Source organism: Heptranchias perlo, chromosome 26 (assembly GCF_035084215.1).
Source record: "Heptranchias perlo isolate sHepPer1 chromosome 26, sHepPer1.hap1, whole genome shotgun sequence".
NCBI lineage: Eukaryota > Metazoa > Chordata > Chondrichthyes > Hexanchiformes > Hexanchidae > Heptranchias > Heptranchias perlo.
This window is the reverse complement of record NC_090350.1, coordinates 37,103,665-37,115,738: the sequence shown is the minus strand read 5'-3', so window position 1 is coordinate 37,115,738 and position 12,074 is coordinate 37,103,665. Positions and strand designations below refer to the sequence as shown.

At 35.0% G+C, this 12,074-nt stretch overlaps 1 protein-coding gene across 10 annotated transcripts in view; it reads left to right on the top strand.

Moving 5' to 3' along the window:
• LOC137342698 (protein 4.1-like) overlaps positions 1–12,074 on the top strand; it is a 108,137-nt gene that overhangs the window by 87,323 nt on the left and 8,740 nt on the right. The window lies entirely within an intron of this gene.

The following is a 12,074-nucleotide window of genomic DNA, read 5'->3' as shown; positions in this document are numbered from 1 at the left end:
ATTGTATTTTAGTTGCTAGACAACAGACATCAGTTTTTCTACTCTTACAGTTCCCAAAACTAACAATGAAGACTTCCACTGCTGCAGCTTTAAGAATGCCTACTAAACAGTGCATGGCTGGTTAAAGGTTGCATGAAGAAATGGCCATACATTTTCAAAAAAAAAAGCTACCAAAGTGCAAGTGAACCCTGTTCTGTTATAATATTTTTACATTTTATTCTTTCTTTTTTTCCTTTCCTCCTTGTTTCTGAAAATACATATCACTCTTGCTATCATTCCCTTTAAATTTTGAAGTTCAAAGTTAAAAATCCACATAGGAGAATCCCTCAAACCCAAATTTTCACTACATTTTTTTAATTTTTTCCTTCCTCTGCCACTTTGTTCCCTTTTTCTTTTTGCACACTTTTTTCAAATTTTGTTTTCCATCTTGCATTTGTTCATCTCTTTTTCTCTTGGTCTTCTGTCGTGAAAGCAGACAAAGAAAATGCCTCTGTTAGTACAGGAAGAAGATAAGATAAAAGGAAAGCAGGAAACAACAGGGACTGCACTTGCACAAGAAAGCAAAGAAGAAAACTCCCAAAGGGTTTCTATTCAGATTCCTGATGACAAACTTAAAACAAAACCTTGTCACCTCTATTCTGTCGCACTTCAGAGCCCTCGCGTTCCTTTCATAATGTCATTCCTTATAGTGTTTGTTCTGACAATTTGGTGGCTTATCTTGATATGAGCGCAAATGGGGTTTTCATTTGAAGCTGTAACCTAAATGTTTCAGGCCTCATTCTTGATCTGTATTTTTAAATCTACATTGTACTGATGAATTCCTCTTTTTTTTCTTAATGAAAACCCTGTCTAATTTATATTTCTTACTTGTTACTTACAAAACTATGTGCTGCCTGTGTTTTTTTATTTCTTTAATACATTGAGTACAATGAAATCCTCGGAATGATTTCCCTCTTCATTTGTAAAGACGTCTACCTGTAATTGTGTTATGGCTGGCTGTGCCATTTGTATTTAGATTCAATACAGTATTAATGAAAATTGTAACTTTTGCCAAAACTGCTTCATATTTCTCATATCTTAGACCTCCTGGTTTAAAAGGCATTAATCTAACTGCTGTCTCTAAAGTAAAAGGTTTCAAAAAACAGCAATTGCACTCTTTGAATTTCCGTCAAATTTAAGGTATTTAAGGAATACGAATGCCACAAGCCCCTTTCAGTATGTATATGGTGTATGTATTTCTTTATCCTGGTTTTTCAATGGATACTTTAATTTTATATACTGTATATATACATATATTTTAAAATGGTGCTATGCTGTAAGCAAACGATCATATTTTAAACATTACTAATAGCAGAGTCTAATATATATTTAGCATTTACAGCAAAAAGGCATTTCTTTCAGCTTTATTGATTGAGAAGGACTGGTGAACAACCAAATATTCTAACAACCCTATGTAGGTTTACCGTCTGCATTTATCTCATCTGCAGAATAGTTCCTTGGATATTGTTGCTTTGGAATGTTAGTAGTCCTGAAATTATTATTGATATATTACTGTATCAGTATTATAGCATACCAATATTTCAAGGTGATTCTACAGTTTCCATGTAGAAAAAATGAAGTGTCAAGACATGTGTGCAAGTGAAAAGGATATTTTTTTGCAGCAGGTTTGCATTTTAATTATGGGTAGTCATACATATGTGCACTAAGCTGAGACAATAATACTAGTTTTATTCTTTTAGATGTAGTAATTTTTTTTTACTTTTGAAGATAATGGAGTTCAAAATGCACAATTTCATTTTGTTTATGAATTGATAGTGCTTTTTATGGTCAAATACAAGAAAATGTAGCTTTACCTTGGTTCCTGCTTCAGGAGCTGGCTAAGAAAACACAGGACTGTATTATCATATTTCTCTCCATAGGTGCAAAACTATTATGCATGTACAAAGTAGAAGGCAAAGAGTAGGGTTACTTGGATGTTTTTTGGATTGACAGGATGCGGGTGGTGGTATGCCCCAGCAATGCATTGCTCTTTTCTTTTCCATTTATTTAAATGATTTGGACATGGGCACTAGAGGAATGATATCAAAGTTTGCTGATGATACCAAATTAGGGTGCATAACAAATTGTGAAGGAGATTGCAGGGAGACACAGACATGGTAGCAGAGTGGGCAGATAGGTGGCAGATACAATTCTATGTTGAGAAATGTGAAATATTTCATTTTGAAAAAAGAACAGTGAAAGGAAATATATCTTAAACAGTGAAACTGTTAAGAGTGGAGGAGTAGAGAGATCTAATGGTGTAGATAGATCTCTAAAAGCAGAAAGGGCCATAAAAGGGCAAATGGGATTTTGGGTTTTATACTTGGGATCATTGAATTGGCTATTAAAAGAAGAAAATCATGTTAAAGTTGTGCGAGACTTGGTTAGGCCACTGTTGTAGTATCACTTGCAGTTCTGGCAACCCCATGATGAGAAAAATATTACATCCATGGAAAGGGTTTTGTGTCGATTCATTAAAATGGTACCAGGAATGAGAGATTATAGTTTTTTTTTAAAAAAGGGTCTAAAAATTTGAGCTTTTTTCACCAGAACAAGTGAGGTTAAGAGGGGGATCCAAGAGATTTTCTAAATTATGATTTTGAGAGGATAAATAGTGAAAGATTGGTTTGCAATTTGTGGGCAAGGGGGCATAGAATCAGGATTAATGCTAAAAGATTATTAGAACATGGAATACTTTACCAGAAGTCTCTGTTTCAATATAGACTGTAACATTATTTGAATAAGTATTTGAGAAGAAAAACAAAATAATATTGTGCAAAAACTGGGAAACTAATTTAGAGTAGATAGTTGAAGAGGTAGTACCTGCACAGACCTGTTGGCCCAAATAGCCTCCTGTGTTGTAAATTCACTGATTCTATAAAAACTGGCATTTTCTTCCTTTGTGCAGTACAAAAATGGAAATTCCAGGAGAAGTGGTGAAAAGTGCAGTAGTTTTACTCCAGAAGTATTTTGTCATTTATATACACGAGTAGCAGCTCATGTTCAGATGAAGAAGTCCGTTTGGCCCATTTAATCTCACCCTTCTAGAATACCAACTCGACCATCTTCACATTACAGCATCTAGCTAGCATGACTCCAATGTCCTGGTCTCAACCATCCTTCTAGATGTTGTTCCATCTGTGTAAAGAAATATTTCCTGGCATCTGTCCTAAATTTGCCCTCTCAGCCCTGAACTTGTGCCCTCTTGTCCTGCTGCCCTGGACTTTTAAAGTATTGGTGGAAGTTGCCTAAAAAGTAAATGTTCATTACTCCTCGAAATGGAGCTCCTGCCCAGTTGAGCAAGAACTCCTTTATTTAAAAAAAAATTTGCTCCAATTTGGAAAGCATATGACACCGATTAGACTTATGCTGAATGACCTTCTTTGTGTTTATATATGTGACTGAGGGAAACTAGGCAACTAGAGTATCCACACCCAATATCAGCGTTACTGCTGCCTACATAGCCAAAGAGCTAGTTTCTTAGGACTGAGACGGGCTTGAGAAAGTTATGTAGTGTCATTCACATGTGCAGACCTCCTATCAGTGCCTGCAGTTTGAGAGTGATTTTTCTCAAATTCATAATGCTCCAAAGTGTTTGAGGAGATGGAATATTTGTATTGAATGAGAACAGTTTCAGTTATTAGCCATTTACGTAATGCAAAGATGGGCTTTTTTGCATTCGATCATAATTTTCCATTCAGCAATTAGTGATTGGTGCTTTTTATGTAATTATACAGATTCAAATCTGGATTCTTCCCTTGCTTCATCAGCCCATTGTCTTAATGAATACATCTGAAATAAAATAAACATTTTTTTTGTGGGGATGGATTTGGGTGGTGGTTACGTGAGGGGGTGGGTTGGGTGGTGGTTACATGAGGGAGTGGGTTGGATGGTAGTTATGCAACTTTAACTTTCCTTAGTATTTCTGCTTTGTTACATTAATGGGCTTTGAGAGACATTAAACTAAAATTTTGCATCTGATAACAGGATTTGCTTCATTCAGCTCTGCAGTATAATAAAATGCAAACAAATTGACATCCAAATATTTTTGGGACCCCAACAAGAATTGAAGTTTAATCTAAACCTAGTCTGCAAACCCAAATGAATACTAAGGTTTAAATATATAATTTAGTTGTGTCGCACTATAATGCTGTTGATTGAATATGACCACTAATGTATATTACTTCCCTCCTTCATTAAGTTGTATTGAATGTGCTTTTTACATGGTCCCCAAAGAAAATGTTATACAGTCTGACTTACTGTGTTAGTATACATACTGTTGACAGTTGTGGGTTTAAACAAGAAAGTTACCATGTCAGTTTTGGCTTAACCAAGTAAGCTTTGCCCCAAATTTGAGTGTGGATCTTAAAGAAAAGCAGGCTTGGCAGGATCCAGTTAGATTGTGTGTATGCTTTTTTTAGTTGAGATTTCTGTGGTTGTGCTTCATGATGTAGAAAGTTAGTCATTACAGAGGAATAGAGCAGATAGTGGGTGGAATGCTGGATTTAGACTAAATAGAGGCTGATTTATGTAAATGGAACAGTAGGTTAAAGAGGGATTTGAGAAAATGATTGAGGAAGTTTCTTTTTGTTCATAAAGGAAAAATGGCCATACGTTATTTTTGCTACAAGTTTTTAGGTTGTTCATTCTTCCCTAATACAGCACACTTGAAAATACACTCTGACTGCCCTATGAATCAAACTATGCTTCACAATGCCATGCAAACTGTGCTTTTGGTGAAATTATTAGATGTCTTGCTTTGTTTTGGCTCCAGTTATGGCCCAATTTATTGTGCTGTTGGGTTCGCCAACTTTTATTCTTGCGTTTTAAGTATAAATAAGCATTCTTTTGAGGAATGGCAGGTGACTGAAGTTGCAGAAGAATGTAGTAGTCCTTATTGCTAAGCATATATGTGAGTAGATCAGAAGAAAATGCATAATTTTATTCCATAGCTGCTGTAATTGCAAAAACTGTGGCAGTATGTAGGAGTTTTTTCGTATTGGAATTTGTTCAGCTAGAGTGGGTGTGCTTCAGATTACTTACCCAGCAAGTTACCGTATGGTTTGAAAAGTAAGTTGGAATTTAACTGTGGTAGCATGTTCCATATGCTTATCACTGGGTAAAGAAGTTTCTCCTGAATTCCTGTTGGATTTATTAGTGGCTATCTTCTATTGATGACCTCTAGTTTTGGACTGCCCCACAAGTGGAAATGTTTTCTCTCTGTCTACCCTATCAAACTCTTTCATTATCTTAAAGACCTCTATCAGCTGACCCTTCAGCCTTCTCTCTTGTAGAGAAAAGAGCCCCAGCCTGTTTAGTCTTTCCTGATAAGTATATCCTCTCAGTTCTGGTATCATCCTTGTGAATCTTTTTTGCACTTTCTCCAATATTCTTTTTATAATATGGATACCAGAACTGTGCACAGTGTGGTCTAACCAAGGTTCTATACAAGTTTAACATAACTTCCCTGCTTTTCAATTCTGTACCTCTAGAAATTAACCCCAGTGCTTGGTTTGGTTTTTTTGTGGCCTTATTAACCGGTGTCATTACTTTGTGATTTGTGTAAGCTGCATGTTCTTACTACTAAAGTAGATATCAGAAAGTGTGCTTGATGTTGGAAGTATTTTGTGCAAGACAGTAGATCAGAATTGGGCATTTGTTACTTGAGACAGTTGCTAGGCTGATGGTTGGCTTTGAAAGTTAATGTAGCACGGTCAATTAAATAATGTCTGTGAGAAAGGGACACGGAGTTGCCAAATGTGAGGTATATTTGATGAATTTATATCTTCAAGTAGTGAAATTCCTCATTGGCTTGCAGAAGATAAACCAGTATGTAGCATCTACAAGAATATTCAAGGAATTGTAAGACTGAGTAAGTTGTCATAAAAGTAACCTAGCCGGTGTGTCTGCATCAGTAGTCATTGGAATATTGTCAAATATCTGAATATTATTAGCCAACACACATTACTGCAGTAGTGAAGGAAGAGAAAATAGTTGTGACTGTCATTAAGTTCACATTCTAGAGAATACCAGTAAGATGCCACAAGAGTCTTCGTGTGAGGCTATGTTACTACATAAATATGTTCTATTCAATTGAGTCTACAAGTTTATCACTAGCTGCACAAGTTCATCTATGATACCAGTTTACATAAATGTTCTTTATAAAAGTTTTTTTTTCTACTGGTCTTCCACATTGGTGGACAGATGTTTCACTAATGTCACATGACTGTCACTGGATGTGGCATCTGGAATATAGATTGCAGTAAGGATATTTGAGAGAGGGGAAGAAGTGGAGAGCAGGAGGCAGATGCATATATAGTGACATTAGAAAGTGTATTAAGCAAGATAAAGTCCGGGCCTGGGGAAGTGGGAGAGAGAGATAAATTAGTTTGTGGGACGAAGTACATTTGCCGGCAATAAAAGTGAGCTAGACAGGCAAAAATGAATGTATTATGGAGTTTCTTTTTTTTGATATTTTGTAATAAGTTTAGTAACCTTGGTAGTTACAGTCCTACAGCAGTGTGATGAATGGCAACCTATGAATTTGTACTGTATTAGTAATTTAAAAGTAGGTTCTTGGAAAAAGCAATAACGCTAAAGTAGAGACTACAGTCATCGTGTAAGTAATAATTGAAATTGTAATTTATTTCTAGATTGAAGTTTAGTAATTTGGTTATGTTTTTATACATGTGTTTTGAACAAAACAAATCAAAACAAAATCAGTCTGATACTGATTAGTTAATAATGGATTGTTGAGTTCCTTGATGGAATCAAGATGCTTACTCACAAAAATGCAAAGTTTAAGAGAAAAAAGTCTGAGACTGGCTGGCAGAATCATGAAATAATCAGTGCCATTAGGACTTTAAAGACTCCCGTTTCCTCAGTTTATTTTTCTCTGCAAATAACTTTTATGGAGAATAATCAGATTATGACTTTAAATTGTAGTTTGCATCTTTTAGTATTATTTATGTAACCCTGTTGAATCCAGGTGATAAATACATAAATAATTTGCAAAGAAATTGTATCTTGGGTCATGGTTTATATACGAGTGAATGGGAATGGTACAACGGAATTCTATGCTCATATCAAGTATTTCAGATAAACAATTTTCCAGACGCTACCGCATTAACTTAGAGCAAGTTGTCAATATGTTTTATCCCTCAGAATAGCATATAACCCTTTCAGCGGATCTTTGTATATTCCTGGATTTCTTTTTTCTTGTACATATGTAAGAAAAATAAACACTACATCATGAAAATCTGATCAGCAGGCTTATTGTTTTCTTTTGAACTGTGCTGATAAATCAATGCATTGTTTAAGCTTTGTTAATTTACACAGTTACATGTTAACCAGGTCAGCATCCTGTAACCATACAGTGTCCCAGCAATTTATGAAAAATAAGTAAAACCAATATATTGACTGGGAATAAGTTATGCGGCTATAAGCCAATCAGATGTTTCAAATGACCTCCTAAACCTTCAGAGAAAACCTGTTTATAAAAATTAAACAAATAAGTTTCCCAGGATTAGATTTTATATACTACTGTATATTTTTTTTTAAAATTTAATTGAGAAGGAAGGGATGGTAAGATTGGAGTGGCCATATTTTATCTTGTTCAGTGGCATTTTAGTCCATATTTACTTTATGGTCCTTTAGTGTGGTTCAAATTTACAGTTGATCACTGAGAAATTGAGTATAAAGTATTGTGTTATATTAAGAGTGTCAAGGATATTGCTGCTGGATTTATAAAATATTCAACATGGGATCCAGCTCAGATGTAAAGCCATAAGTCGGCTGTGAAGTTTAGATATAAAAGTTAAATATTTTTGCATATTCTTTGTTGAATATTCCGGTTATCGTATGGAGCTTTCTGTCTTATTAATATTAATTATTTTGATTGTAATTTACTATTAATCTGGGCTTTGGACATCAGGGGGGCATCCTACACAGTTTGATGAGGTGATTGCAGTAGAATGGGGGTACCCGGCTTGCTCAAACTATGGAATCAACTTGTTGATTAGACTGAAGTGTACACTGTAGTGGATGTCTCAATGAGAAGGGACATTCTGTAGATATCTGTGTATTGTCATTTCTTTAAAATGGGAAGTTCTTCATGTACTAGTGACAAGAGTTTCTAAATGTCTAATCGGTATATTATATTGAATAAATTATAGTTGCATAGAAAACCTACTAAGTTCATTGACTTTAGATGTTAAAACATAGCATGCTGCCACCACTTGAAGAGTCTGTAAATGATCATCTTTCCTTGACTCATATACTTAACCAGATATTTTTTGCAGCTCCAACATGTAAATTTAATATCCTGATCTGCAAATACAGAAAAAGTTCCATTCTCTCATGCACTACCTGTGTTTGATAGAGAAGAACAGGCTGTTCTAGATTGGCACAGTGACACAAAACTGGTAATAGCTGCAGTACAGAGAACAGAGGGCGTGTAAGGATAACAGAGAGCACATTTTGAAAGTGGAAAATTTCTGTTTTCTTTGTGCATTAATTGCTCAACATGCTGAATTACTGTATTTGGCTATGTAGTTTTAATAGTTATATATGCTTATAAACATCAGTGCATTGGACTTTGGGGAATGAAAGCTAGGCTTTAACTAATTAGGGTTAGAATATTGAATAGCCTTGATTTCTATTAAATGAGACAGTCTCTTTTTTAAAACAAAGCACACTAAACAACTTTAAGCTTGCTTGTTCATTCCTGGTTACGGTTTAATTAAGATCAGCTGTAGCTTGCTCCTCTGGAATAAATGGAACCATTCTTTATGGCATGTACTACGTAAACTTTAATTGAATCTTCAAATTTTTATTTTATGGGTGACATGATTGCATTCTCAGTCAGTAATCCAGAGTCAGAAGGTTTTTTTTGTATATTCTCTTCAGTGTACTAATGATGCCAAGCCTAATTTCACAGCAGCCTGTATAATTGTGTAGAAAATGATCACTACAGACATGAGCATCAGCTGTGCAAAATTCTGATGTGTTACAAAAATTTAAGCTGAGATATCCTTGCTTGTACATACACATATAAAATCAAAACAATAACTTTCAATTCAGGTTCAGGTCTGCTATACACTCATTTTGTCCCTTTTCACTGTAGCTGATTGGTATATTTTAAATATCAAGTATATGTAATGTGCTGCTTGATAAGAAATCACCTTACACAATCCCGGTCTACATTTCATTGGGAGGCATTGAATGAGACGATTTTTCCAGTCAGCTGTAGAAGTGCTAAGTTGACTTGTATGACACTTCTTCCAACTGAAATAGCATGCTGATTTTTGCAGTTTGCACTCCTGCAATTTGTAGGATATGCTTAAAAAGCCCCCATGAGTCTTAAAATATTATTCTGTGGTCCTGAAACTAATGTAAAATTATGATCTGCTGTCCTTTATACAATCCTTGTAATTGAGATGGTGATCTAAACCATATATGTGATATTAATCTATGGCTGCCCTTTAATAAGTTATATTCTAAAAGTTGTGGTGAAGCAAGATTTATCCCCACTCATTACTAAAGACACTTTAAGATTTCTAAAATAGACAAAAATAAAGTTATTTTATAAACTTTACACAATTTACCTCCCTGTGCATTCTGAAATTGCCCTTGTCTGTATTTTCTCAAAGTATTTTGCAGTGAAACAGCATATGCAATTTCTTTTTTTTTTGTAACGGTAATTGGATTTGTTCCGCTGGGCACATGATTTTACACACAGTATGAAAACTGCTTGTGTGTTATACAAAATGATGGACACAAGATGAATAACAAGTATTTGTGTTTGGGCTTGTAGTGTGGTTTCTAACTGACCGTGGACCAGGTCTGTAATTCACCTCAACTATCCAGTATTCAATATATAATATATATTTATCACCATATGTCGCTATAAATTACATCATTGTACAGATGTAGAATCACATCAAAACAAGCCAGTTATTTTTATAGGATTTTGTAACACGGCTTCTGCTTGTGACGCTCACATTTTCTGCTACATACGGCAATTTGACCAATGAGCCACATTCCTCCTGGTGAGATTACAAATGAAAAACTGAAGTGAGAAAAGTATCTTGTATGTATTATCTTAAGTATGGAATGCCTGGGTTAAATTGCAATCGTGAATGGGGCTCCTGTCGATTATGGAGTTTTTGTGTACATGGGTAGTGGGTTTTCGACCCAGTTCATCCATACCAACAATAACAAACTGCTGCTGTATATATGCTTTCTAACTAAGCACTTTACTATAGCATTCCTACTGTGTCCCTTCACTATGTTGAATACCCAACAGTTGAAACTACAGTTGTTACTGGTGAGTGCTCCTAAGTGCTATGTGCAATGCAGTTTTATATTTCAGTTTTATGGCTTTGTAGCTGACACATTGGCTATACCAGATGTAAATAAGCAATGATTTGTTTTTGCTTGGAATGGAGGTGATCGACACAGTATCCTTATCTTGACCTACTTAGGCAGCTGTTCAAGATGTTCAAACAAAACTTGTATTTTGTACTTGAACACTTTACACAAACTTTGTGTAGAATTATCATGCAGAGAAGTTTTCTTTTGGCACTGTGGATTATGTACAAGTATATTATACTACAATTTTTAACAGTAATTTATATTGCGCTGTGCTACCATTTTTTAATGGTTTTGTTTAGGGTGGGCCTTGGCAATGTATCTTTAGTATAATTGAAGCAGCCATAACTTGAACTGTTACTACAGGGCATCAGGTTTTGGGTCAGATACCCTGAGCAGGTAGACATATGTTATAACTTTAATTTTCTTCTACCTTCAGAATTAAATGGGGCTAGGATTTGTAATTGTAGATTACTTTGAAAAACTGCAGTCTACGTAGGTCAAGGAAGAGCCTCTAATTTGCTTTAGTACAGTTTGTTTTCCTTTCCCACTGAACCTGAACTAATTGCAAAGTTTTGCCAAGTGATACCACGTTTAGCTTGCTTTCTGTTGGCCAAATAGCCATGCACTCGTTAATCTGTTTTTGAGGCCTTTACTTTGATTGATGCCTTTTAATTATTAAAAGTAACAAGATCGTCAAAGCATTAAAGTTGGCACTTTTTTTCCCCAAGAGGGGTTAAAATACTTGTGAAAATGCATGGTGTCCATCTGAATGACTAGTGTTTGAGATGTGGATGTAAGCAAATGTTACTATTCTGTCAGATTTTTTTTTACATAAAGCCATTTTTGCCCCATGTGCATGCTTTCTGTTGCACTGAATGTCAAAATTCTGACTGTGGCATGCACAACCTTAAACTGAGTTTCTTTTGTAGGCAGAAAACGTTATTGGTAACAGATGGTCATTTTTTGATGCTTTGAACATGAGATGTGGTGCAGTTGATCTAGTCAGTTACAATCCATTTTAATTATATCTCATCAGTAGCACTGTCAGAGGAGAAAGATTGGCCCAAGTAGATGTAAAATTGATTTAGACCAAACCATTAATTACTTTAAATCATCTCAAGCATTTTTTAACACTTATTTGTTCCCTATTTCAGTGTGGAGCTTTCCTAATTATACTTCATCCTCTATTAATGGCACAATGTTATAAAATATAAAACTTAAAAGATTTTGTCGTATTGAAAAGTTACCAACATAGTCAATTTAAAAGATACAGTATGGCAAAAAGATGCAAGCCATTTAACCCAAACACGTTAAAGGTTGTTGTTATGTATGATTTGACTAGATTCTACTCTGGAACAGCGAACTTCAAACAGATTTAAAACTTCATCTATCACATGGTGCTTTAATCAGCTGTTTCCTGTATTAGTGCAGAGTTTACTCACTGCTTGTAGAATCTGCTGTAACAATATCAGAGAGCCCTTTAAATGTTATGGCATTCTAAAGTAATGTTTTTGATAAGCTGCTAAGTTTTATGTTGCATTTCTATTATTTAGGTAGAGAATATTTCAATACTTTAATTCATCATGTCAGATCATTCTTGGATCATTAATTTTCTAAAATTCATTTGTGATCAATTTGGGGTCAAAATCATTGCACTTTCC